The sequence below is a fragment of the Lycorma delicatula genome, chromosome 9 (assembly GCF_047948215.1).
Source record: "Lycorma delicatula isolate Av1 chromosome 9, ASM4794821v1, whole genome shotgun sequence".
NCBI lineage: Eukaryota > Metazoa > Arthropoda > Insecta > Hemiptera > Fulgoridae > Lycorma > Lycorma delicatula.
This window is the reverse complement of record NC_134463.1, coordinates 54,050,562-54,072,356: the sequence shown is the minus strand read 5'-3', so window position 1 is coordinate 54,072,356 and position 21,795 is coordinate 54,050,562.

The following is a 21,795-nucleotide window of genomic DNA, read 5'->3' as shown; positions in this document are numbered from 1 at the left end:
ATATTTTACCAATTGTGTAACTGTCAACTTTATTAAAGAATTGGAAGATCGTATCTCACATTCAAATGAAATAAGTTTAAATGAAGTGCAGCAAAAAATGTATATATGTAATTTAAAGGCGTACAAGGAAGTCATGTAGTGTCCTCATCAGATTTTGTTCCATTTGTATTCGAGGCTTACCGCAGTGGTGATCTATATACTCCTGTCGGTAACTTCGTTCACCCTGTACTAAGGGTACGCTTCTCTTGTGATTTATCTACTTGTCAAGGCTTTAAGGCTTACGAATCCTTACTATTAATTGACCACCAACATTTGACAACGTCATCTGTTACCAAGGCAACATCAAATCGACGAGAGAGAGAGAGAGAGAGAGAGATTCAACGCGAAAATCAGCTTATTCATTCCAGAACCACAAAAGAATTGCCAATAAAATGAGGTTTATAAGGAAGTCCTTATGTAATTCCCTTGTATGAGGAAGTCTGAGAAATTCTAAAGAAAATATTCTTGATTAAATAATTTTTATTTATAAATAAATAAGTTTCTGTTAAAAAAATATTGTGGGTTAAGCCGCATTGATATCGCGAGCGAAGACGAATATATCCTGACTGACTGATTCATTAATGCTCAGAACAAACTACTAAAGATAAATTGATGAAAATCTGCATACATGCTTTTCTTAGGGTGTAAGTACGTACTAAAGAAAAAAAAGTTGAAATTCAGAATTTAAAGAGTTAAAATGTTATAAAAATGAAATTTACTATTTTTTTTTTTTTTAATTTACACAATAACAAATGTAGGTATCAACTTGATTTTTGGTATGTATAATTTTCATGTAATATGTAAAACCAAATTTCTAGATTTTTCGGAATTCGACCTTAAAAGAGGTGGTGAAGAAAAAAGATTTTGAACAATGCTTGCAAATTTTTCTCATTTCCGACTATACTAAACGAGATATTTACCAGGCTGGGGCTTTTTTTTTCTCCTGCTCTCCTGGGCCGAGAGGAGTGTTCTTGCAACTCTAATGAGCCTCCCCACCTACTGGCAGTACGTCCGGTATAACAGGTTGGCTCACCGGTTCCGGATATTTTCCTTATTCTCATCTTGCCTCTGCCTCTAACCGCTAAGGCCAGAGACAGCGGGCCCGGTTATGCCGTTACCGGGCCCTGCTCAACAGACGGCAGCCGGGTCTCGGTTTTTATTTTTCCTAAAGTAACTCCTCCCACTTCTTGTAATCTACTTCCTTTGCTCGTATAACCTCAAACACGAATCTTGCTATTGTCAGTCACTCCTCGTTAGCTTGCAAATACTCTTCAATTAAATATCTAAAAACCATTTTCGGATCTTTTTGAATTTCGATTTTTTAAGGGATGCAATGGTGTACAGCAAGGCGGCTAAACCTATACAGCCATTGTTACTGTATGTGGAACGTGACTGGCTCCACCTGCCTTTCGTTACTTGACTAAAATACATAAAATAAAAGTAATTAAACAATTTAAAAAAAATGAGAAACGAAGTACTGTGACCTCCGAGTGGTGACCCGCACGAAGTACGGGTAATCAGTTATACCAAATACTTTTAAGATTGAGGCTGACTGTTTTGAAACCCACATTCTTAAATCATTTAATGTTTCGGGTCCTGTACTGACCAAGCTGTTTACAAATACAATAAAAATTACGATACACTCATATTAAAAAAAAAAAAATGAACTGGATTTAATTTTTATTTATCAGTTTAATATTTTATTTATTTATGTTTTTAATGAACACAGGGGGTCCAGGGGGCAAATCCTACCTGGTTAGATGGGAGGGACGAGTGAAGCGAGTCTTGACCGGCAAAACATCCCCTGATTGCGGCGGGAAACGCAAATAACCATTTGGCACGGGCGAAGCTGCGACGAGTCTGCTAGTATGTATATGTATATATATATATATATATATATATATATATATATATATATATATATATATATAATATACAATTTTATGTATAAATTATTTATTATATATAATTACAAAAATCAAATAAGGATAAAGTAACATTAATATTAGCCACTAAATCTCCTGTAAATGTTCGGAACTTTTTATTTTGAGGTACCGTTTTTTTATATTTTACCCTAATTTCTGCTCTAATGTTAAATAAAGTCTTAGAAATTTTTGGGAACAAAATTTTATGATTTTATATATTGATCTGAAAAAAAACTAGATCATAGAAATATATTTATAGATGCAGAATCTGGTTTGTGAGAAAATTAATGCATAGTTTAAAATATTTCAGCCGTAAAATATTTTATTTAGGTTTGAAATAAATTAACTTCACTAAATTGTCAAAAACAAATAAAAATTCCAATTAGAAGTCGTAGAAGATTTAATTTTGAGAAGATTAATGTAAAGAAAATTAATAGAAAACTGATACAAGATTAAGAAATTCAATTTTAATTCAAAAGAAAATAGTGTGGAATTTGTCAGAAAAAGGTATAATTTTAAAAAGAATAAAAATTTTCTTTTAAGTTAACCTTAATAACTTTCACCTCAAACTAATTTATTACCGAAACACATAGAAGTAAGTACTATTATACAATCAAAGTAGTTCAATGAGGCCCCTATCAGTTGAATGCAATATTCAAGCACGACAAATCCGTGGTTCTCCAGCACGTATTATAACGCTACACACAATCTTAATAGATGATTCATCTTCTATAATCTGATTTCTTTTTTTTTGTACCAATACGTATAGAATAAACAAATAACTTCATTCATCCCTGAAGGAAGTAGTCTGATGGCGTGAGATCGGGAGATCACGGTGGCCATTTTCCAGTTCCGTTTCGATTAATCCATCGGTTATCTATTTCTCTCTCTCTCTCTCTCTATCTGTATATATATAAAACAATATGTCGTAATTCATAATCAACGCCTAACAAAGATTATTAAATCTGACAATAAATTGATAGATAAATATAAATCGATGACAATTTGTTTACACGTACTTCTTACGGTTTAAGTGCAGACTGAAAGGATTTTTTGAATTCTCAGTTTAAAAGGTTTAATATTGCAACAATGAAATTTAGCTTTTTTTTAATTTCTCGGTACTAAAATCTCATTTCTACATTTTCAAAATTCCGAGTTTAAAAGGTGGGGAAAGTTTTCAATTTCACTTGAAACCAGACATTTTTTAATTTCTCAGTAACAAATTAAGATATTAAATTGATTTTTGGTCCGATTGCTTGGGTTCTTCATGTGAATAATTAAAAACAAATCTCTAAATTTTTCGGAATTCGACCTTAAAAGAGGTGAAGAAAGGCAAAATGGTTTGAAAAAATGATTGAATATTTTCCCCATATCCGACCATACTAAACTAGGTATTTACTTAACTAGGGCTTGCATATAATATTCAGATAAATGTTTAAAAAACTTTTTCGGGTTTTTTTTTATTTCAATTTTATTGTGAATTTGTACGGCACGGCGGCTCAACCAGCACAGCCACTGTTCCTATATGTGTGATGCGACTGGCTGTCTCTGCCTCCCGTTACTTGAATAAAAAACATGAAGGAAAGAAATATTGCCCGCAGCGGGAAACGCAATTAACCACAGGAAGGCGGGCGAAGCCGTGACGGGAATGCAAGTGAAAAAAAAAAAAATTATTTAAATAATTTCTAAAATTATGACAAAAGTGACTTTTAAAAATTACACTACTACTCATAAAATCATTCCCACATTTAATGTTAGATTATCTACCAAGAAGAAAAATCAGATTTTTGTTTGCACGAAATATAAGCATTATATTCTAAAAAATTTGGCGATAAGAAAAAGGGAGTAGTGAGACTGTTATCAGGAAGACCATACATTTCGACTATATTATTTTTTTTGTGGAAATAACAAGAAGGTAAACTCAAATTACGAATGAGAATTTATACAACCAGATCTGGAAAAAAATATGAGAAAATAAAACAGGAATTTAGAAAAATTACAAGATTGAATCACAGCAATAGAAATAGAAATTTTAACAGAGATTTAATAGAGATTTTAAGATACAGTTAAAGTTTATCCCACAATATAAAAGGCAACTGATTTATCTAACTTAAAAATAATAAAACTGACATAAAGAAGAGACAGCATTCAAATATCTAAGATTGTTGTTTCTAGATCTTTATGAATAACAATAAAACATAGATAGCTTAATGTAAATTATATATTAAATAATATATACTGTATATTTAATATGAAAGAAATACCTATATTCTTAAACCTCATTCCTGCAATGAAATTTATAACTTTATAACTTAGCTATAGAGAAGGATACAAATATTTAGATATACAGTAAGAAAGAAAAGTTATTAAGTTTAGATGATTCCATATCACTTAAAATATCTAGAAATAATAAAAATTATTTTATAATAAAAAATTTGATTATTAATATATAATTACAGATGTCCCGATTAATCTAATCATAAACAAATGTTTTACATTAAATAACAAAATTAATAATTAAAAAATGTCTATTATAATTTACATAATTACCGATAAATCTTTATAGAAATTATCTGTAAAACAAGCTTTTAATTTAAAATAATTTTTTTTTTATTAATAATGATTTCTCTTTTTTTTTTAAATAAATGTATTGATTAAAGAATTTAACAATCATGATTGGTTTGTTAATTTTTGTGGCCTAAATATTGTATTTTGCGGTCACCTTGAAACCGGAAAAAAAGGAATGAATAAAATAGAAAACGAAGATGTAAAATAAGAAAAGAGAAAAGTTAAAAGTTACTGATCCTCTTCTGGCTTTTATGTAAATTAGTTTCGTTTAAGAAAAAAAAATTAAAGAAAGAAAAAATAAAGAAGAAAAGTCTATTCATTTCTATAGTCTCATTCAACCTACTTCTCTTTCTTTATTATAAATAAAAAATAGTACAACTCATTATACGAGATCATTTTACATGACGTGTTAAGGTGTAAAGTATATGAAGAATGATAAAGTTTTATTTTGCTCTAATTAGTTATATATTTACCGTTAGCTAATCATCGTATAAGTAGTTTGTTTATTTTAATCATTATTTAAAAAATAAGATGATTAAAAATTAATAACTTTTATTAATTATTACGTTTTTCTTAATCAATTATATGTGTTTACTTAATATTATTAATGACAGTTACTTTTGTCATAAACTCTTTGATATTTCGTAAGGCATTTCGAAAGTTAGTTTCTATGCATTTAACAAATTAGTCATACTCAAGTAGAATCATTTTTTCTATGCAAATAAATAGATATTGAAAATCAGGCAGCTACAAATACACCATTTATTAAATTCTACGTTTTTGTAATGTTTGGATATTTCCATGACATATTCAATCTAGCTATCCATCACGAATATTACAAAAATTGGTTGATTAAAAAATATAATTTTTATTTTTATCATAATTAAATATTTATTTTACTTACTTATATTCTCATATAAAATTAATAACATCGGTTCTATTCTTTGAAAAAAATCAGACATTGATTTTTTTGGTTTCAAAAAAATCATGAAAAAAAAATCTTGAAAAAAGATCATCATTTTGAGTTTTCAAAACCCAAAAATGAGCTGTGTACATTATTTAGGGTCCAATAATATGAATCGTACCTATTTCTAAACAGGAAGTCTAAGTTATCTTTGTAATTTTAAAACCCAAACTCGGAAATTTTAAAACCAGTATAGTTTCATATGGCGTCCAAGTATGGGGCACGGCAATCAAGTCAAATGTTGAAATAAAACATCGCTTTCAGAACAAACTAGCGAGGTGTATACTGAGGAGCTATGGTTTGATGAAACAGTGAAATCCTTGGTCTATGGTACGACAAGGATGAAATACAGCGTTTTAGTTTGAAATATGAACTTCGACTAAATCACCACGTAAACCATTTAGCCGTAAACCTTCTAGATAACGGTGAGGATGTTAGAAGGCTTAAGCGGTTACACGTTCTGGTCATTAGTAACTCTATTGTGTAATTACACCCGGTGAATATTGTGTATTAATTAATAAATCCTTTATTCTCTTTCTCTCTGTTTCTGTTTTCACTTTAATTTTTTAATTTTTGTTGGTTTATTTTTTCTTTTCTATGCGTTTCATGAATCTGCCATTTTCTGATTCTTATTATTGTTATTTATTTTCTATTATACTTCTGAAAGTACAATTCTCCAAAATTACCTTGTGTACGTTCTACCCCCAAAAATTCCATACAGCGCTAGTATGTAAATTCTGAAGAATTTTAAAGGGGATTACTTTTAACATTAATTTATCTGATATAATTTACTTAAGGTACCAACAAAAATGAAACCAATTACAATTAAAAATTTGAAACAAACAAAGAAAGGTATGAATCACGTAGACTGATAGTTAGGCAATTCATAACGTTAAGTTATGCTTATGTTTATGTATGTACAATCTTTGCTAAAAAGAATATTTCTTAAAAAAAATAATAGAAATATTCAATCTTTATTAGACCAAACATCAGAACATTTTTTGTGTAACTCAACACAATATTTCGGTTTATGAGAAAATGCTTCATATTTCCTTTGCCGTTTTTAATAAATTACCGATCCATTTAAAAAGTTTTCCCAACTATTTTTTAAAAATACAATTAAAAAATTTTTTTATAACAATATTACTGTTTCGAAGAATTTATAAATAATAATAATAATAATTTTAAAAAAAAACCTGAATTTTCTGACATCTTTGTACAGTTGGTACATAAATATGTATTCAAATAATTTTCCATTTTAATGGACAATTAAATTATCCGGGAAGCCAGTTATGGTGTACCCCTACTAGAGTGGGCAAAGAAAAGACCTGAACCGATGAGAGGGGTAAACGGAAATGGTGTACCCCGCTAGAATGGGCAAAAATCAAAAGAAGAGATCCAACCGGTGACCCTCATTTGCGTTTCAAGGACATGCCCCTGCGTTGAGCCATGCTTAACTGTCGATTCAGTGCATGGGTGCAGGGAGAAAAAAAAAAGTTTCATTAACAGCTTTTGAATTGTGAATAATTCTGTAGCAATTTTTTTTTATTTGTATTATAAATAAATATTTATTACCATGTATGATTTATGTTGTGTGTGTTTATATTTTAAATAAATATTAGGAACTTTTTAAATAAGATCTATTTTTAACGAACAGTTTGTTATTCAATTCAATATGTATGTGTGTGAATACGTTTTATCTAGGATTGTGATTTTGATTGCGGATTCAAATTAAGCATCGATAGAGGATTAAAAAAATATAATAATGGTCACGATCTGCCGTCGGGTTCAACTATAAATTCTACCAAAATTAAATTTTGTAATAATCATTTACAAAAAGATAATAACAAAGAGATAAATACAAGGAGATAATAACGCTGTAAGCGATCAAGTTCGTTGAAAACACTAAAAGATTTACAAAAATGTTTAAAATATATAATTATCAATTTTCTAAATTAAGTGTAATATCCCCAAAATGGCGGAAACTAACCTTAAAGATTTACAAAAAGAAGCCATAAAACCGTCAAAACACGAGATAAATAAGCTATATTACTTAACATACGTAAGATCCCAATAGATATTTATTAAAACAATGTCAAATTCATTTTTGCCATCTGCAGATTTTAAACAATTTTTTTAAATCTAGAATTAAAAAAATGTATAACTTTATAATAGTAATAGATACTGAAAATGAACAATCATACAAGACTACTGATTAATATTAGCGTAATATGTTAATTCAAGCAATAATAATCGAATATATTGTACAAACATGTAATATATAATAATCTGAGATTAGTAGAAGTTACAGATATACATTTGTTAAAAATGATTAAATATTTGAGACAACAGTAATAACAATAAGAATCTTCGTTCGGGAAAGTCTTACTAGACTTTTCATTGTTAACTATTTGTGTTATGATTAATTATGTATTATTTTAGACTTTTCTAATCAAAGTTTTATGATAGTTTCCTTTTGATCCATACAGGGATATGCTAGTATTATTATATATCGATCATAATAGAAAATTTATTTATTTGTTAATATTTGGCAGAATATTTAGTAATGCAGTCAATTATGTATTTAAAATATTAGAGTAATGCTATTTATGATTAAAAAAAAAGAAGAAATTGTTCACCTAGCGATAATTTAAATTTTAAGTAATATTATAAAACAATAGCTTAAAAGAAAAAAATTAAATTAAAAGCTGACAACACAGTTTTAGGACTCTCTCGTCACGGGGGTTTTAGGTAGATTTCATAAGAAAGCTACCTATTGTAATGGATACCATGATTCGACTTCCGGAAAATTTCGACATATCTTCGCGTTTCACATCCCACAGGCCCCAAAAATCACCGTTAGCTCAAATGTTGGTGTATATGTATATATATTGTCGACGACACGTGGCACTTTATAATCTTGTGTTTATTTTAACAGCTCTGAGAAGGGCTGTTGTTATCGTCAAATGGCTTCGATGGCTAGTAAGTTATAAACTTGTGGTAGTACTAAAAAGGGCCGTTTTTTGCGTTAGCTCGGAGAAGCTAAGCTGGTCTACGGCGAAGTTGGGGAGTTGCGGCTCGTCCATTGAAATCAAACCAGTCTTCCGTTCAGCGACAGTTGGTTCCCCCCTACAGCGTGGCAGTGGTGGCTCCAGATCTCCGCAGAGTCGGGTCAGCGTCGGTCATCTTTCACCGGGGCGGTTCTTCCCGAGCGATCCCTTGCTGGGCCGGCTCCTGCTGCTGAGTCCGCCGGCCAGGGCGATTGAATCCCGGCGAGCTGGAGCGGGAAGATAGCATCCGCGTCTAGCGGCTGTACGTCAATGCTACACTAGCGCTCCTTGGGGTAATAGAAGGTATTATTTACGTAGAATACCCACTTAACCAATAGTTTAAGTATTTTTTGAGGTGGTGTGCGATTTTTCCAAAATCTTTTTTTGTGCATATTATTATTTTTTAATTGTTAATAAAAGTGTCAAAAAAAAATAAGACCTTAATTAGGTGAAATCTTGTGACACTAAGGGTGACCTTGCTTTATAGCCTCACCCTCTTGACCTTTTTAGTTGAAAATTTAATGGCCTCAATAGCTCCTACATAGAAGTAATTAAGTTTGGTCAAAATCGGTCGAGACCGGTGGGTTATCTGTAAATTTCTATATGCTTTTAATATTGTGAAGACCTTTTTGAATCGTTCTATATAAATGATTTCTTTCAAAAAATCAACCCCCAGGCTCTTACAATCGAAATACATATTTTTTTTTATTTTTTTGCTTACGTCCCTTCGCTTTAGATACTTTCCCAAATCGTTTTAAAGTTTATACGTCATATGTATTAAGATTTGTCAAAAGTTTTAAAAAATAATGGATTCCGGACCTAAACTTCATAAAGGTTTTTTTGAAAATTTTCTTTCTCGTATTTTGGCCTGTATTAAAGGAAGTTCAGACTTAGAGAAACCTTGCTTAAGCAAATTTTTTAAGCTTAACCTACTTATATGAATATCTTTAGAAAAGATTTTCTTAAAATTTATTTTTTAACAATAAAAAATATATATTTTGTTTTTGAAACTCTTAATTTTTATTATTACATTTTTTTGTTATTTTTCTTTATAATTTAAGTGATATTAAAATTAAAGTAGCTTTAGCACGCATATTATATTCCAAATCTAAAACATTCATAAAAGTTATTATTTCAACATTTTTAAACAATTTTATTTTTGGTAGGAATCGCTTCCTTATAAATAAATTGCACGGAATACTTTGCCAGTTGTTAATTAATTTAATATATTATCTATTATTAGTAAATTAGGAAATGATTACTTTTATAGTCCGTTTTACTTGAACGTAATTGGAAGTATGAAAAATTTTTTTCTATATAATTTAGCTATTATACAATACAACGGATCTATAGAATTTTATGACATTTTTATTCAAGATTGCGACGATAAAAATCATGCATAACAACTAATCGGCAATCAGAAACTTAAGATTTCTATCTAGAAATTTCTTTTTTCCTTATTGTAAAAAAAAAAAAAATTAAAAGTAACTGACTAAAACGCAGCAGTTTCGTCCAAATTTTCTTTATTCAGACAATTATTATTTTTATACATAAAAATATCACTGAATGATTCGCATTTTTCACATAACTAGTAGATATTAGATCTCCTATGTCGTTACACAATAATGGAATAGAAAACGTTACGAAACAATCATTTTAAAGTCTTGCGATATTCAGAACTGAACCGTATTCCGTGAAATAATAATTCATAATTTTTCAGTATGAGATTTCGCTAGTTAGAATACTATGTCCGAGGTCGTGGATATCTCCAATCACATTTAAAAAAAATAAAATTATATATCAAATTGGAATGAAAACTTTATCCTAGTAAGGAATTTAATAAGAGTGTAAGAAATTACATTTTTATCTTAAACTATTTTAAAATTTATATAATCAATGCTATAATTTATCCTTAGATACAAAAAATTGAATCCACATAATAACGCATGCCAACTGTCTCCTTCATGTGATTGTCAGAATGATATACTTGTTCTAAAAATAAATACTTGTTCTTAAATAGATTAATAGGCTATGTTAACATCAACCGACATATTTTTATGACGTTATCAGATAATTATGACGTAGTTCAAGATCATGCGTAACAGCTAATTACCGGTAGGTATGACTACATATCTAAACGTTTATTTTATTTTTTTTATTATAATACAGTTTCTTTTTCTTTCAATTCAATTTCTTATTCAACCTTCAAATCGAGCTTAAAAAAGGTTGTACGTAGGATTGTGAAAATGAAAATTTGCAGCGTATGAAAAATGTCATGCCTGACCGGTATTCGAGACACCACCACTATGCCACGTTTTCTGAAAATTTAATCATTTACTTAAGTATTAAGGAAAGTCTGTAAGATGCAAGAATGAATCCATCTAGCGAATCTATTTGTTGTTGAATATCGTAATACAGTAGATTAAAATAAAATGTTGCACATAAACAGAAATTTTATTTCTTTTACGCTCTATAAAATTCAACTTAACCATTTTCAATTTTTTTTTATTACAGTATTCATATTTTATTATTTTTTTATTTTTTTTGTAACTCCCCAAGACGATCAGCACACGCTAAAAAGCTTAACATAATCGCCTCAGGGTTTCATGGCAACGCAGTCTGCCTTCCCTAGCTCGTCCGAAATCGGACATCCCATCGGGGTCTCCCGTGCCTCCTGGAAAACATACTAATCACCTCTTCTGGTACTTGTTGCGCCATGTCTCCCTCGGCGTCAGCGGTAGAGCACTGCACACAATATCCCCACACTCCATGTCGATCGGTATATAGCATATTCCAACAACAACATTAACAAAGAAACAATTTTCAATCTATAAAATTATCATTCATAATTATTTTTTCATCCTAACTGATGATGAAGATTCGAATCAAGCCTCCACTAAACGACAATCAGATGAGATCGGCGCGGGGCTGACGAAATGGAAAATAAGGGTGAATCAAAACAAATCGACCCATGTTATATTAACGATGAAATGGGTAATTGTCCACGGGTCCAACAGAATGGCGTCTACATCCCTCATACGGATCGGGCACCTTGGCCTACACTTGGATCGTCAACTGACGTTGAAGGACTACGTGGCAGAAAAGAAGAAACAACTTAACATCTAGTATAAGAAACTAAACTGGCTGCCTAGGTAGAAACTCACAGTTATCATTGTCTAATAAACAGTTAATCAGCAGAGTTATTATTTATTACATCTATCTGGACATATGGGAATCAGCTATGTAACAGCAACACCGAGGTAATTCAATGATTACAAAATAAATTGGTGAGGACCATAATAGAGACGTCGTGGTTTGTTAAATGTACAGAAATTCATGATTATCTAGAATCACCTTCTGTTTATGAAAAGATTGAAAGAAGTAGTCTGAGGTACAAACAGAGGTTAGAAAAACACCTAAGTTATCTGGTAGTAAATTTATTGAATAGCCGGCCTCCGTGGCGCGTGTGATAGGTCTCAGCCTTTCATCCGGAGGTCCCGGGTTCGAATTTCGGTCAGGCATGGCATTTTCACACGCTATAAAAATTGTCATTCACCTCATCCTCTGAAGCAATACCTAACGGTGGTCCCGAAGTTAAAAAAAAAAAATCTATTATATAACAGCGATGATATCAGCCCGCTAAATCGATTCCATATGTTCACTATGTAGTGAATATCACTTTGATAATTTATGAATAACAGCTGTTTCTATTTACTGACGAGTATTTGTTTCATCTTTAATGTTGCTGTTTTCATATACTGATACTGATGACATTGTTTTTGTTTTTATTTTATTTTTTTTCCTGTGATTTATTTCTAGTGTTATGTTAAGTACTGACCTTTATTTGGACTTTTTATACAAATAATTACATTGTATTGAACCTTTGAATGCTTTAATGAGGGGTTTCTTCGGGGACCTCTCTTTACATGTTGATTACCATTAATAAAATTTACTTGGTGCCCTATGAGGGTACCGATTGTAAATACTAACAGGTGGGCAAAAAAATAGTAAATTTTGCAAAATCCACGTTGTAAACAAAAAACTTTTTATCTTTCTTTTCTTAATTCGTTTTGGAATTAATCCTAATTAAATATACATAAAAATACGATTCTTCTTTGTTCCAATTTTTTTCCAAAAAATTTAGTAAATTTTCGCGTTGGATCTTACCTTCCATTCTTCATTTATCACTTTTGTTTCTAAATTTTTTTAGAAATTTCTATTTTCACCAAAAAATCTTTCAAAGAAGCTTATACGAGGGAATATTAAAATGAAGCTGTAGATCTTTTGACCAAATCTGTAGATTAACTCAATTTCCATTAAATTTTTTAGTTACACTGAAATGGAATAGTAAAATATTTAGTATAGCGTGTGTTCTTTTACGTCCAACAGATAGCGCTGTTTTTCAAAACAATCATGTTTTTACCTGTCACAGTTGTGACATTTTAAGTATATAAAGACAAGTGTGTATTCGAATGCAACGTTGTGTCAAAATTCCAAAGCACTCTGTGAAGAACTTTCGGAGATTTAAGATTCTGAACAAACGAACATTTACATTACACTGTTCCCCACGAAAAAGTGTACGCTTTTGACTTAGTATCACTTACCCATTCCCTCACTGATTCCATTGAACTTTGCAACGAAATTTCCTGCAACGAAGGCGGTAACAAAATTAAGTTAAAACACCGATGGAAATGTCTACAGAGGCATTTACATCGGTGGTATCCTGAGGGAGGCAAACTGTGATATATAATAATTGGAGAGGGTAAAAAAGAAGACCTCCGGTAAAGCTCCTTCAGGGCTAGAAACGGAAGGGATGATGTGGTGACCGAAATCGTCACAAGGTTGGTGTCTTCCGCTACGGTGGTTAGAATGAACCGATATGTGGCACTAATATTTCGCTATTAATTAACAAAGGAACACACACACCCAGGCCCAACAATAATCAGTGACTGGTAGTGCTCATACAACTGCCTTAATACAGAAAGGTACTTTATTGTAAACTATAAATACAATTTTTTAGATTCGGACCCAAACGCGTACAAATAATATAGAATTGTGAGGCAGGAGGTACGCTCAAAAACGACCATTTTCGGATATCGTAAACAACATTTCATAGGAAATTTTACCGAATTTATGATTAAAATTATCTACAACGAACATGCGTATTCATATCATTTTTATAGATGTCTATAATCACAGTAACTCGATAGTACAGGAAATTACACAACATAATCCTCTATAAGGTCGACTTTTCTTCGATTGAATAATAGGGAACAAAATAATGATTTCCAGAGTTTTAAAAGTGTTAAAACTGTAGTATACTGATTTGACGGAACTGTTAACAAAATTAGATATATATATATAAATGAATGTTTGTTAGTCCCAAATGCGTACCTTATACCATTCATCCGATTGCAATGAAACTTTGGTGAGTTTTGCGCACGCCCACGAAGGTTTCTAAATTATTCTGGACCGCTAGGTGGCATTGGGGTCGAGATATTTCGAAAAATTTATTTATGGTCCGATTTGGCTCATATTCAGAATATGTCCCGTACATGGAAAGAACTTCTGCAAAAAATTGACCCGCTAGATGGCTCTGGGGTTGAAATATTTATGGACCGATTTGGCTCATATTTAGCATATATATTAGTTACGTGAAAAGAAATATTTTTGCGAAAAATAAAAACAAATGAAAACAGTGAGAAGGCAAAAAGGGAAATGGGAAGATGAAGGAAAAAATAAAAAAACGGAAAAAGGGAAGAAGGCAAAGAAGATGCTAAAAAAGGAAAATGGGAAAGGTTAAATAAAACTCTTTAACAATACTTTTTTACCTCTTTAATAATGGAAGTAAAGTGGTAACGGAACTAGTAAGGAGAGTAAATATTTAAGCACGTTTAAAGCAACAATGTGGTCACACGTTGTGGGCAACAAGACCGCCTAGTTCACAGCCATTACCCACTTAATCTACCATTACTGGGTTCATTAATAATATTCCGGATTAAATCATCTCTTTACTTAACGTACCTAATATTATTGATACAATAAAATTAAATAAACGTATAATTAATAAGAAAAAAAATGTTTATAATAAAATTCGCAATTTTTAAAATTTTGATAATATAGTTTATTTTTTTCGAATAAGCCCTTAAGAGGTAAACTTTAACCAACATAGAACATTCAGTTCTTTAATTTCTTCTTTTTGGATGTTTCAATTTTATGTTTGGCCTAGTATTCTTTCATTTTCTGTGACTAGTTGTTTACATTCTTCAGACCACTTCCTCCCAATTCTACTGCTGATCAAAAAGTCGCATAAAGTCATTACGTCATAATGCCCATTGATTTATACATATTTTTTTCGGTCTTCCCAAATTCCGTTTACCTCCAATTAATATTTTATAAAAAAAAAAAAAAATTGGTACATCTACCATTTGGCAAAAGATCAACATTTTTAATATGTTTTCTTTTTTTTTTTACACGCTAGTCGTATAATTAGTTTTTGATATTAGTTAATTATAAACATCCTCATCTACTGCTTTGTTTGATTTTAACTAAGGATTATAGATGTATTCGTCTGTAAAACTGTAACCAATACTTATCCATATTATTAAGTATTATTAATACTTATCCATAATAGATTTTTTTTTTTATAAAGGTAATTATCACAATTTTTATTTAAGTTAATGATATTTTTGTACGTTTGGTACTGCTTATATTCAATGAAGCATTGCGTTTACCTTTTAAAAGGTAAAATTTTACATTATGCAACAGTCATGGTATTAAGAGATTTAAATGCAATGCAACATACACTCGACAAAAGGAAGAAAATTAAAATTGAGGTATACGAACACATGAGATTTATGAAACGGATTTAATAAAAACAGGACATACCCCAATGAAAATGGAAGAATCAACGAAATTAATTCTCAAATGTGTTAAAGAAAGAAGAAGAATGAACATTTTGGGAAATTTTTGAAATTAAAAAGTAACAATCAAACGTTCATAAATGAACAGATCAATAATCAAGCGGATATCCTTTTCAAGAATTGCATTTTATTGAAAGCGGGTTATAGATAACTAAAATTAAAAGAAAAGTGTATTCATTAATAACAAATAACTAAGAAGAAGGTCAGATAAGGCATGATGTCAAATGTAGAGAGGGGCACTGAAAAGTTAAATTAAGATTAACAGAAGTATGAAGTATTAGTACAATAAATTTTGAAAATGGAGTGAAAATGGATTTTGAAAATTATATTTTAAGTGAATAGTTATTTTTGTACTCTTCAGACCTCAAAATGCAAAGAAAATTCAATTTCACCCCCAGATCCCACAGTGCGACCGAAAGTAAATACTTTTCTTCGAAAATTCGGTAAAAAATGATTTAGTTTTCTATTTTAAGGAAGTAGTTCGCTATTCTATTTTCATCAAATCGTCATTGCGTAATATATTTTACTCGAATAAAATAGATAATTTCATATCAATTATGAAAATCGGCGCAACCGTTCCGGAGTTAAAAGAAAAAAACACACCAACCATTATACCATCCAGACAGATTATCCTTCTGGTGAAATCAAGTTAATAAAAGACTTAATGAAAAGTTAAGGTTGATATATAATGAAACAGTTATAAAAAATTTGATTAGTTATATACCGTAGACAGACAAATAAAAAAAAGTATAGCGTTGAAGTATAATGATAAAAAAAACAAAATTTCAAGGTTATTTCACTAAATTCCAGTTTTATTGGAGTTAAAGAAAACAAGAAAATTAAATCACTAGAATATTTTACACCAATAAGACGAGTAACTAAAATACCTACGATAGAAGACACAAATTTAACTATCTGTCGCCTGTCTTAGTTACTCAAAAAGCTTTTCAAGGAATTTATGCAAATAAAATTTTAGCAATGAAATCTTTTTAAATATTTTACATAATATATCAATAAAAGTAAACAGAAAAGTTTTTAAATCACATTCACGAAAAATTTTAATTTTCATTCATTGATAAAATTTAAAATTACTCTCTATCCAAATAATAGATTATTTTATTATTACATCCCAATAACGCCATTTTAAGAAAAAAATCTATCAATTCAGTAAACTCAAACAGCAAAAAGAGAATAAAAAATTGATAAATATTCTGCTCTCAGATAAAACTTAGAGCTGTTTTATATTCACCATTTTGTTATTTATTTTCTTTTATTGAATCGAAATGATATTTTACTCAAATAAAAGCGACGAAATTCTATTTTTAAATACTCATACTTTTTATTACAGTCACTTCCCCTTTGTTTTCGAAGCATTATTTCCATAAATTTTCTTTTCAAAAAAAAAAAAAAGAAAAACAAATATAAAATAAAATTATTGTTGTAAAATTATGCAATACCACATTTTCATTAATGTCTTTTATGTTTTTTTTTTGTTCGTTACGGCCTGCTTCATATATTTTTTCACAAAAAGAATCCTAATTTTTGAGTAACTAAATGTTTCCATTTCGCTAATTTATCTGTAAAAATGGATTGTAAATGCATTTAGCATTTATAATATAAATTTTATAAAATAATAACAATTTTTATTGTTATTTTCATTTTTATTATTTTATAAAATTTATATTATAAATGCTAAATGCATTTACAATCCATTTTTACAGATAAATTAGCGAAATGGAAACAAAATGTTATAAAATAAAAAAGCAATATTATTACATAAGTTAAAACCAGAATTAATCAAGTAGAATACTTATTGGAAAATACTATTGCTTAAACACATATCACAATAGGAGATAAGGCAATATTTTAATATTACATAATTTTATAACTTTTCAAGTAAATAAGCTATTTACTGACCAATCAAGGACTGATATTCATAACAATCATCTGTGGTTGAAATTTTCTGATAAGAAAGCTTTTCCTTATCCTTCAGAGTTTTTTCCATGATTATCAAGGCCCTTCCTGTATAATTTTAATATTCCAGAACTCTCGGGTATGCTTGACGGATTGATTACATTTTTTTGATGAGGTAACCTCTTGAATTAAAGAAAAAAAAACAATTTATTTTTAAGGAAACAAAAATATTGCAGTTAAACTACACATGTTATTGATATTATTATAATCATCATATACAAGAGAGTTTCCTACAGGATTTAACATTTAATATCTACGGAATAAACTGTTTAATACTAATAGGTTGTAATATATTCACACATGTAATTTCATAAACAACAGATCATGGCTTTTACACGTATTTTATTCCCACCATTCCATGTTTATGACTGGTCAATTATGTCTCTAATGCAGATCATCAACCGATCAGTCATTAATAGGCCTGTAAAATCTTCTCATATGCACTCCAATATGGTTCATTAATCCACTAAAATTCTAATACGATGCTGAATAAAATTAGAAATTAATTTTTACCAGCAAAAATACGACAGAAAGAATGAAAAAATATCTGGGCATTTTTAAATTGGAGGGAAAAAAATATTGGAGATGACTACAAGTAACAAATAAAAAAATAAATAAAAATACGATTCGTATTGTGTGAAGTTTTAGGTGTAAACACAACTCATAAGCGCGGGGAAGGTTGTTTACAAATCATTCCCAGAAGTCGTGTCAATTCAGTAAATGTTTTGTAATCAAAATTTGAATCTATAACTCTGGTGCAAAGAAAGTATAATTAAATTTTAAATCAAAATTCTGCACATTGAAATAACATTAATCGTAGAAACATGAAAAAATCAGATATACTTTTGGGTAAAAATATTTCAAATAGACAATCTCTCCTCGATAAAAGCATAAAAAATATTCCGATATAATTATCTTTGTAATCCCAAAATATTTGTGCGCAAATTAACTCGTGCATTAAATTTTTCCAAAACATACGTTCATAAGATTGGAGTACAAATTCCATATATTGCATCAGACACCTCCGGGTCTACCGTTAGGTATTGCTTCGGAGGATGAGACGAATTATTTATATCGTGTGTGAAAATGCCATGGCTGACCGGGATTTGAACACGGGACTTTCGGATGAAAAGCCGAGACGATACCATTTGCGCCACGGAGACCGGCATCAGATACATCCAGGCAATAACATAAACTACACAGGCTACGAATTCACCCAGTTCCTGTCTGGACACGGATGTTTTCGGGACTATCTGCACAGGATGGGTAGATGGCATACAAGTCACTGTCACGATTTCGGCGGACTGGATACAACAGAGCATGTGGTATTTTTTTTGCCCTAGATGGCGCAACTTAAGTAAGAGTAGTGCTCGAGGATCAGGGTGTGGAGGGAGCCAACAATATAATCGAAGTGATGCTCAGCAATAGCAACAAATGTGAGTGTGTCTCGACTACGATCACATCAATGATAGGAGAGAAGGCCAATGAAGAGAGGCGACAGGCTGAGCAGATGCGACTCTATAGAGACTTGGAGTTCGATGACGGGTGATCAAGGGAGGTCAGCTTCCGGGGCTGGGCGGCGGAGGCTCCTCGGAGTCGTCGCGCGTCGATCACCCCCTAGGGACGCTTTCCGATCATACGGATTCGGATAGTAGAGTGCCTGGGTGATCATTCAAAGGCTGAATATACCATATGGCTTAGATCCGGCCCCTGCATGATAGGAGCGGAGGTTTTTTAGCGGGTGAGAGCACCGCACTGCCGGTAGTGCGGACCTGAAGGCGGCTGGCAGAGCTTTTTCCTCCCCCTACGGAAAGATAAAAAAAAAAAAAAAAAAATAAACTATGAATTTCTATGGATAGTGAGATTGCGAACGATGAAAATTGTTAGAAAACCTTTAAAAGACACAGTGTTAGGTTTACCAGGATATCCAAACAATTTCATTGAACTCATATTCAGAACATGTCCCACCGGTATATTAAAAGTAACCGTTCAGAGTGCTCCAGGATAGATTATAAACGTTTTAAAATTATGGAACTATTTTTTTTATTAACTTGGACATGCTTGAATTGTTTGATTTTTTTCAAATAGATTGGAATGATGATTATCAAGAGGATAATCCTCTGTAATATATAAATTGTGTTCGTGATTTCATCAACAGAAGATTTCCGCGGTCTCTTGATTTTACTCTTTGAATTTTACTTCAAATAATTTCTGAAATAAAATTTTTATATGATGTTATCAACAGCATCTAACATTTGAAACAGCAAATCGCGTTGTAATTGCAACTGATGATCTCTACATTGCACAACAGAATTTTAAATATCGTATTGATACATGCCGGACGATATAGTGCAGGACACTAATATATATACACTGTATATAAAATTACACAGAGGTATAATTAATGTAAAATATGTTTTAATAAAGTCATACAAATACAAACAATAAATATTAGAAATTAAAAAAATATTCCAATTTTATAAATAAGTAATTGCATCTATCCGGGTTATTCTTCACCTCTATCACAAATATTTTTATGAATTCATAAAGGGTTTCTTGTTAAACTGGACAGAGGTTGATGCCTGTCATAACAACCTCACTAAGAACTAAAAAAAAATTGCTAAGGGAAATGTTCTATTTGAATTTAATTTTAGATAGTAAATGAACCAATTAAAACATTTTTGCATTTTTAAACACTCCTCCTTAACAGTTTTATGGCTCACATAGTTTAATAAGTTCGATATATATAGGAATGAACAATTTAGGTTGTAATTAATAGGCCTACGTATACTAAAAATTTAAATCGTTCCAGAAAATTTCGAACTTTGTATTTCTCTACTTTTGGATACATTATTGAAAGTTTGATTGATTTACAACCCAGCCGGAATTAAGGTAGAATCTATCGTTTTGCAAGTTTCATCAAATTTGGTTGGGCGTTTCGGATAAGATTCTTTAACAGAACAAACTTTCATTCCTGTTAATGTAGATTATTAAATTTAAATTTAGGTAAAAAGCTTGTTTTCTGTTGCTGGAATGCAATTTCCTACATTATTTTATTAAAATAATATGTTCATAAATTTTAAATAAGCGATGTTTTTAAATATATCTTTATTTTTTAACTGCTATATATAATTGCGAACATTTTTTATGTTTGTTGGTTTGAAACCGCATCACGCGAGAACCAACTGATAGATTGCTTTCAAATTTACAGGATATCTTTGTGTTATTTCAGGGAAAACTATTATAATCCCGACGTGTTCGTTGATACATGTAAGGCTATATAGTTGATAATGAATTACATTTCTCTACTTTGTTTACCTCTTTGTCTGTATCATCTTTCTTTTTGAAATTACAGTAATTTAATACTACGTTATGGCTTTACAGTTACGCTGTAGCGTGTATACTCTAATGTAACCAAACTTATTGTTCAATAAAATTCAACTGCTGTATAAATTTTTGTATTTGTGTATATATATATATATATATATATATATATATACATACATACATACACAACACACACGCGCACGCACGCACACAAATATACATGTATAATAATAATTGATATTTTAGAAAATTCTAGCCGTAGTATAAATAATTGTTCTTTATGTAGTATAAAATTATTCTATACATACTGATTATACATACTGGTTTACATACTATACATATACATACTGGTTTGCTTGGCATTTCTCCCGCCACCACCCCATTCGGTAGCTCGGTCACCCTAAAGCATAAGACCGAATGTCTGTGCCACAAACGGCTACTGAGCCTCGAAACAGTTTAGCGACCAGTGTCCTAGAGCTAACCTAAAAGCGTATAGTGTGTGTGTATGTATATATATATATATAAATACACTATACGCTTTTAGGTATACATACATATATATAGTATGTATTATTAATACATGCACACGTGCGCAAACACGCACACACACTCTCTCTCTCTCTCTTTCGCGCGCACACACATAATCATATATATTTTTATATATATATATATAAAATTATATAAAATAAATCATATATATATTTTGCGTGCATGTGTGTGCGCGTGCGCGTGCGCGCGCGCTTATTAATACATACATGTGTGTTACATACACTGTATAAAATATATAAAAATTAAAGAGAGCTATAATTGCCGTAAAACATATGTTTAATCAAATCGTACAAATATAAAAAAATTACAAATTTACAAAAAATTTTCTTTTACAACGAACCCTTCAGGGTTCAAAGCACTCTGGCTAGGTGGTCGGGTGAGGAAAACAAACCCAAACCGACTAGTTTTTTTTATAAATTTATGCTCTATTAAATTAACATATCATTTGATAAACACTGGATCTTACATACTTTCAG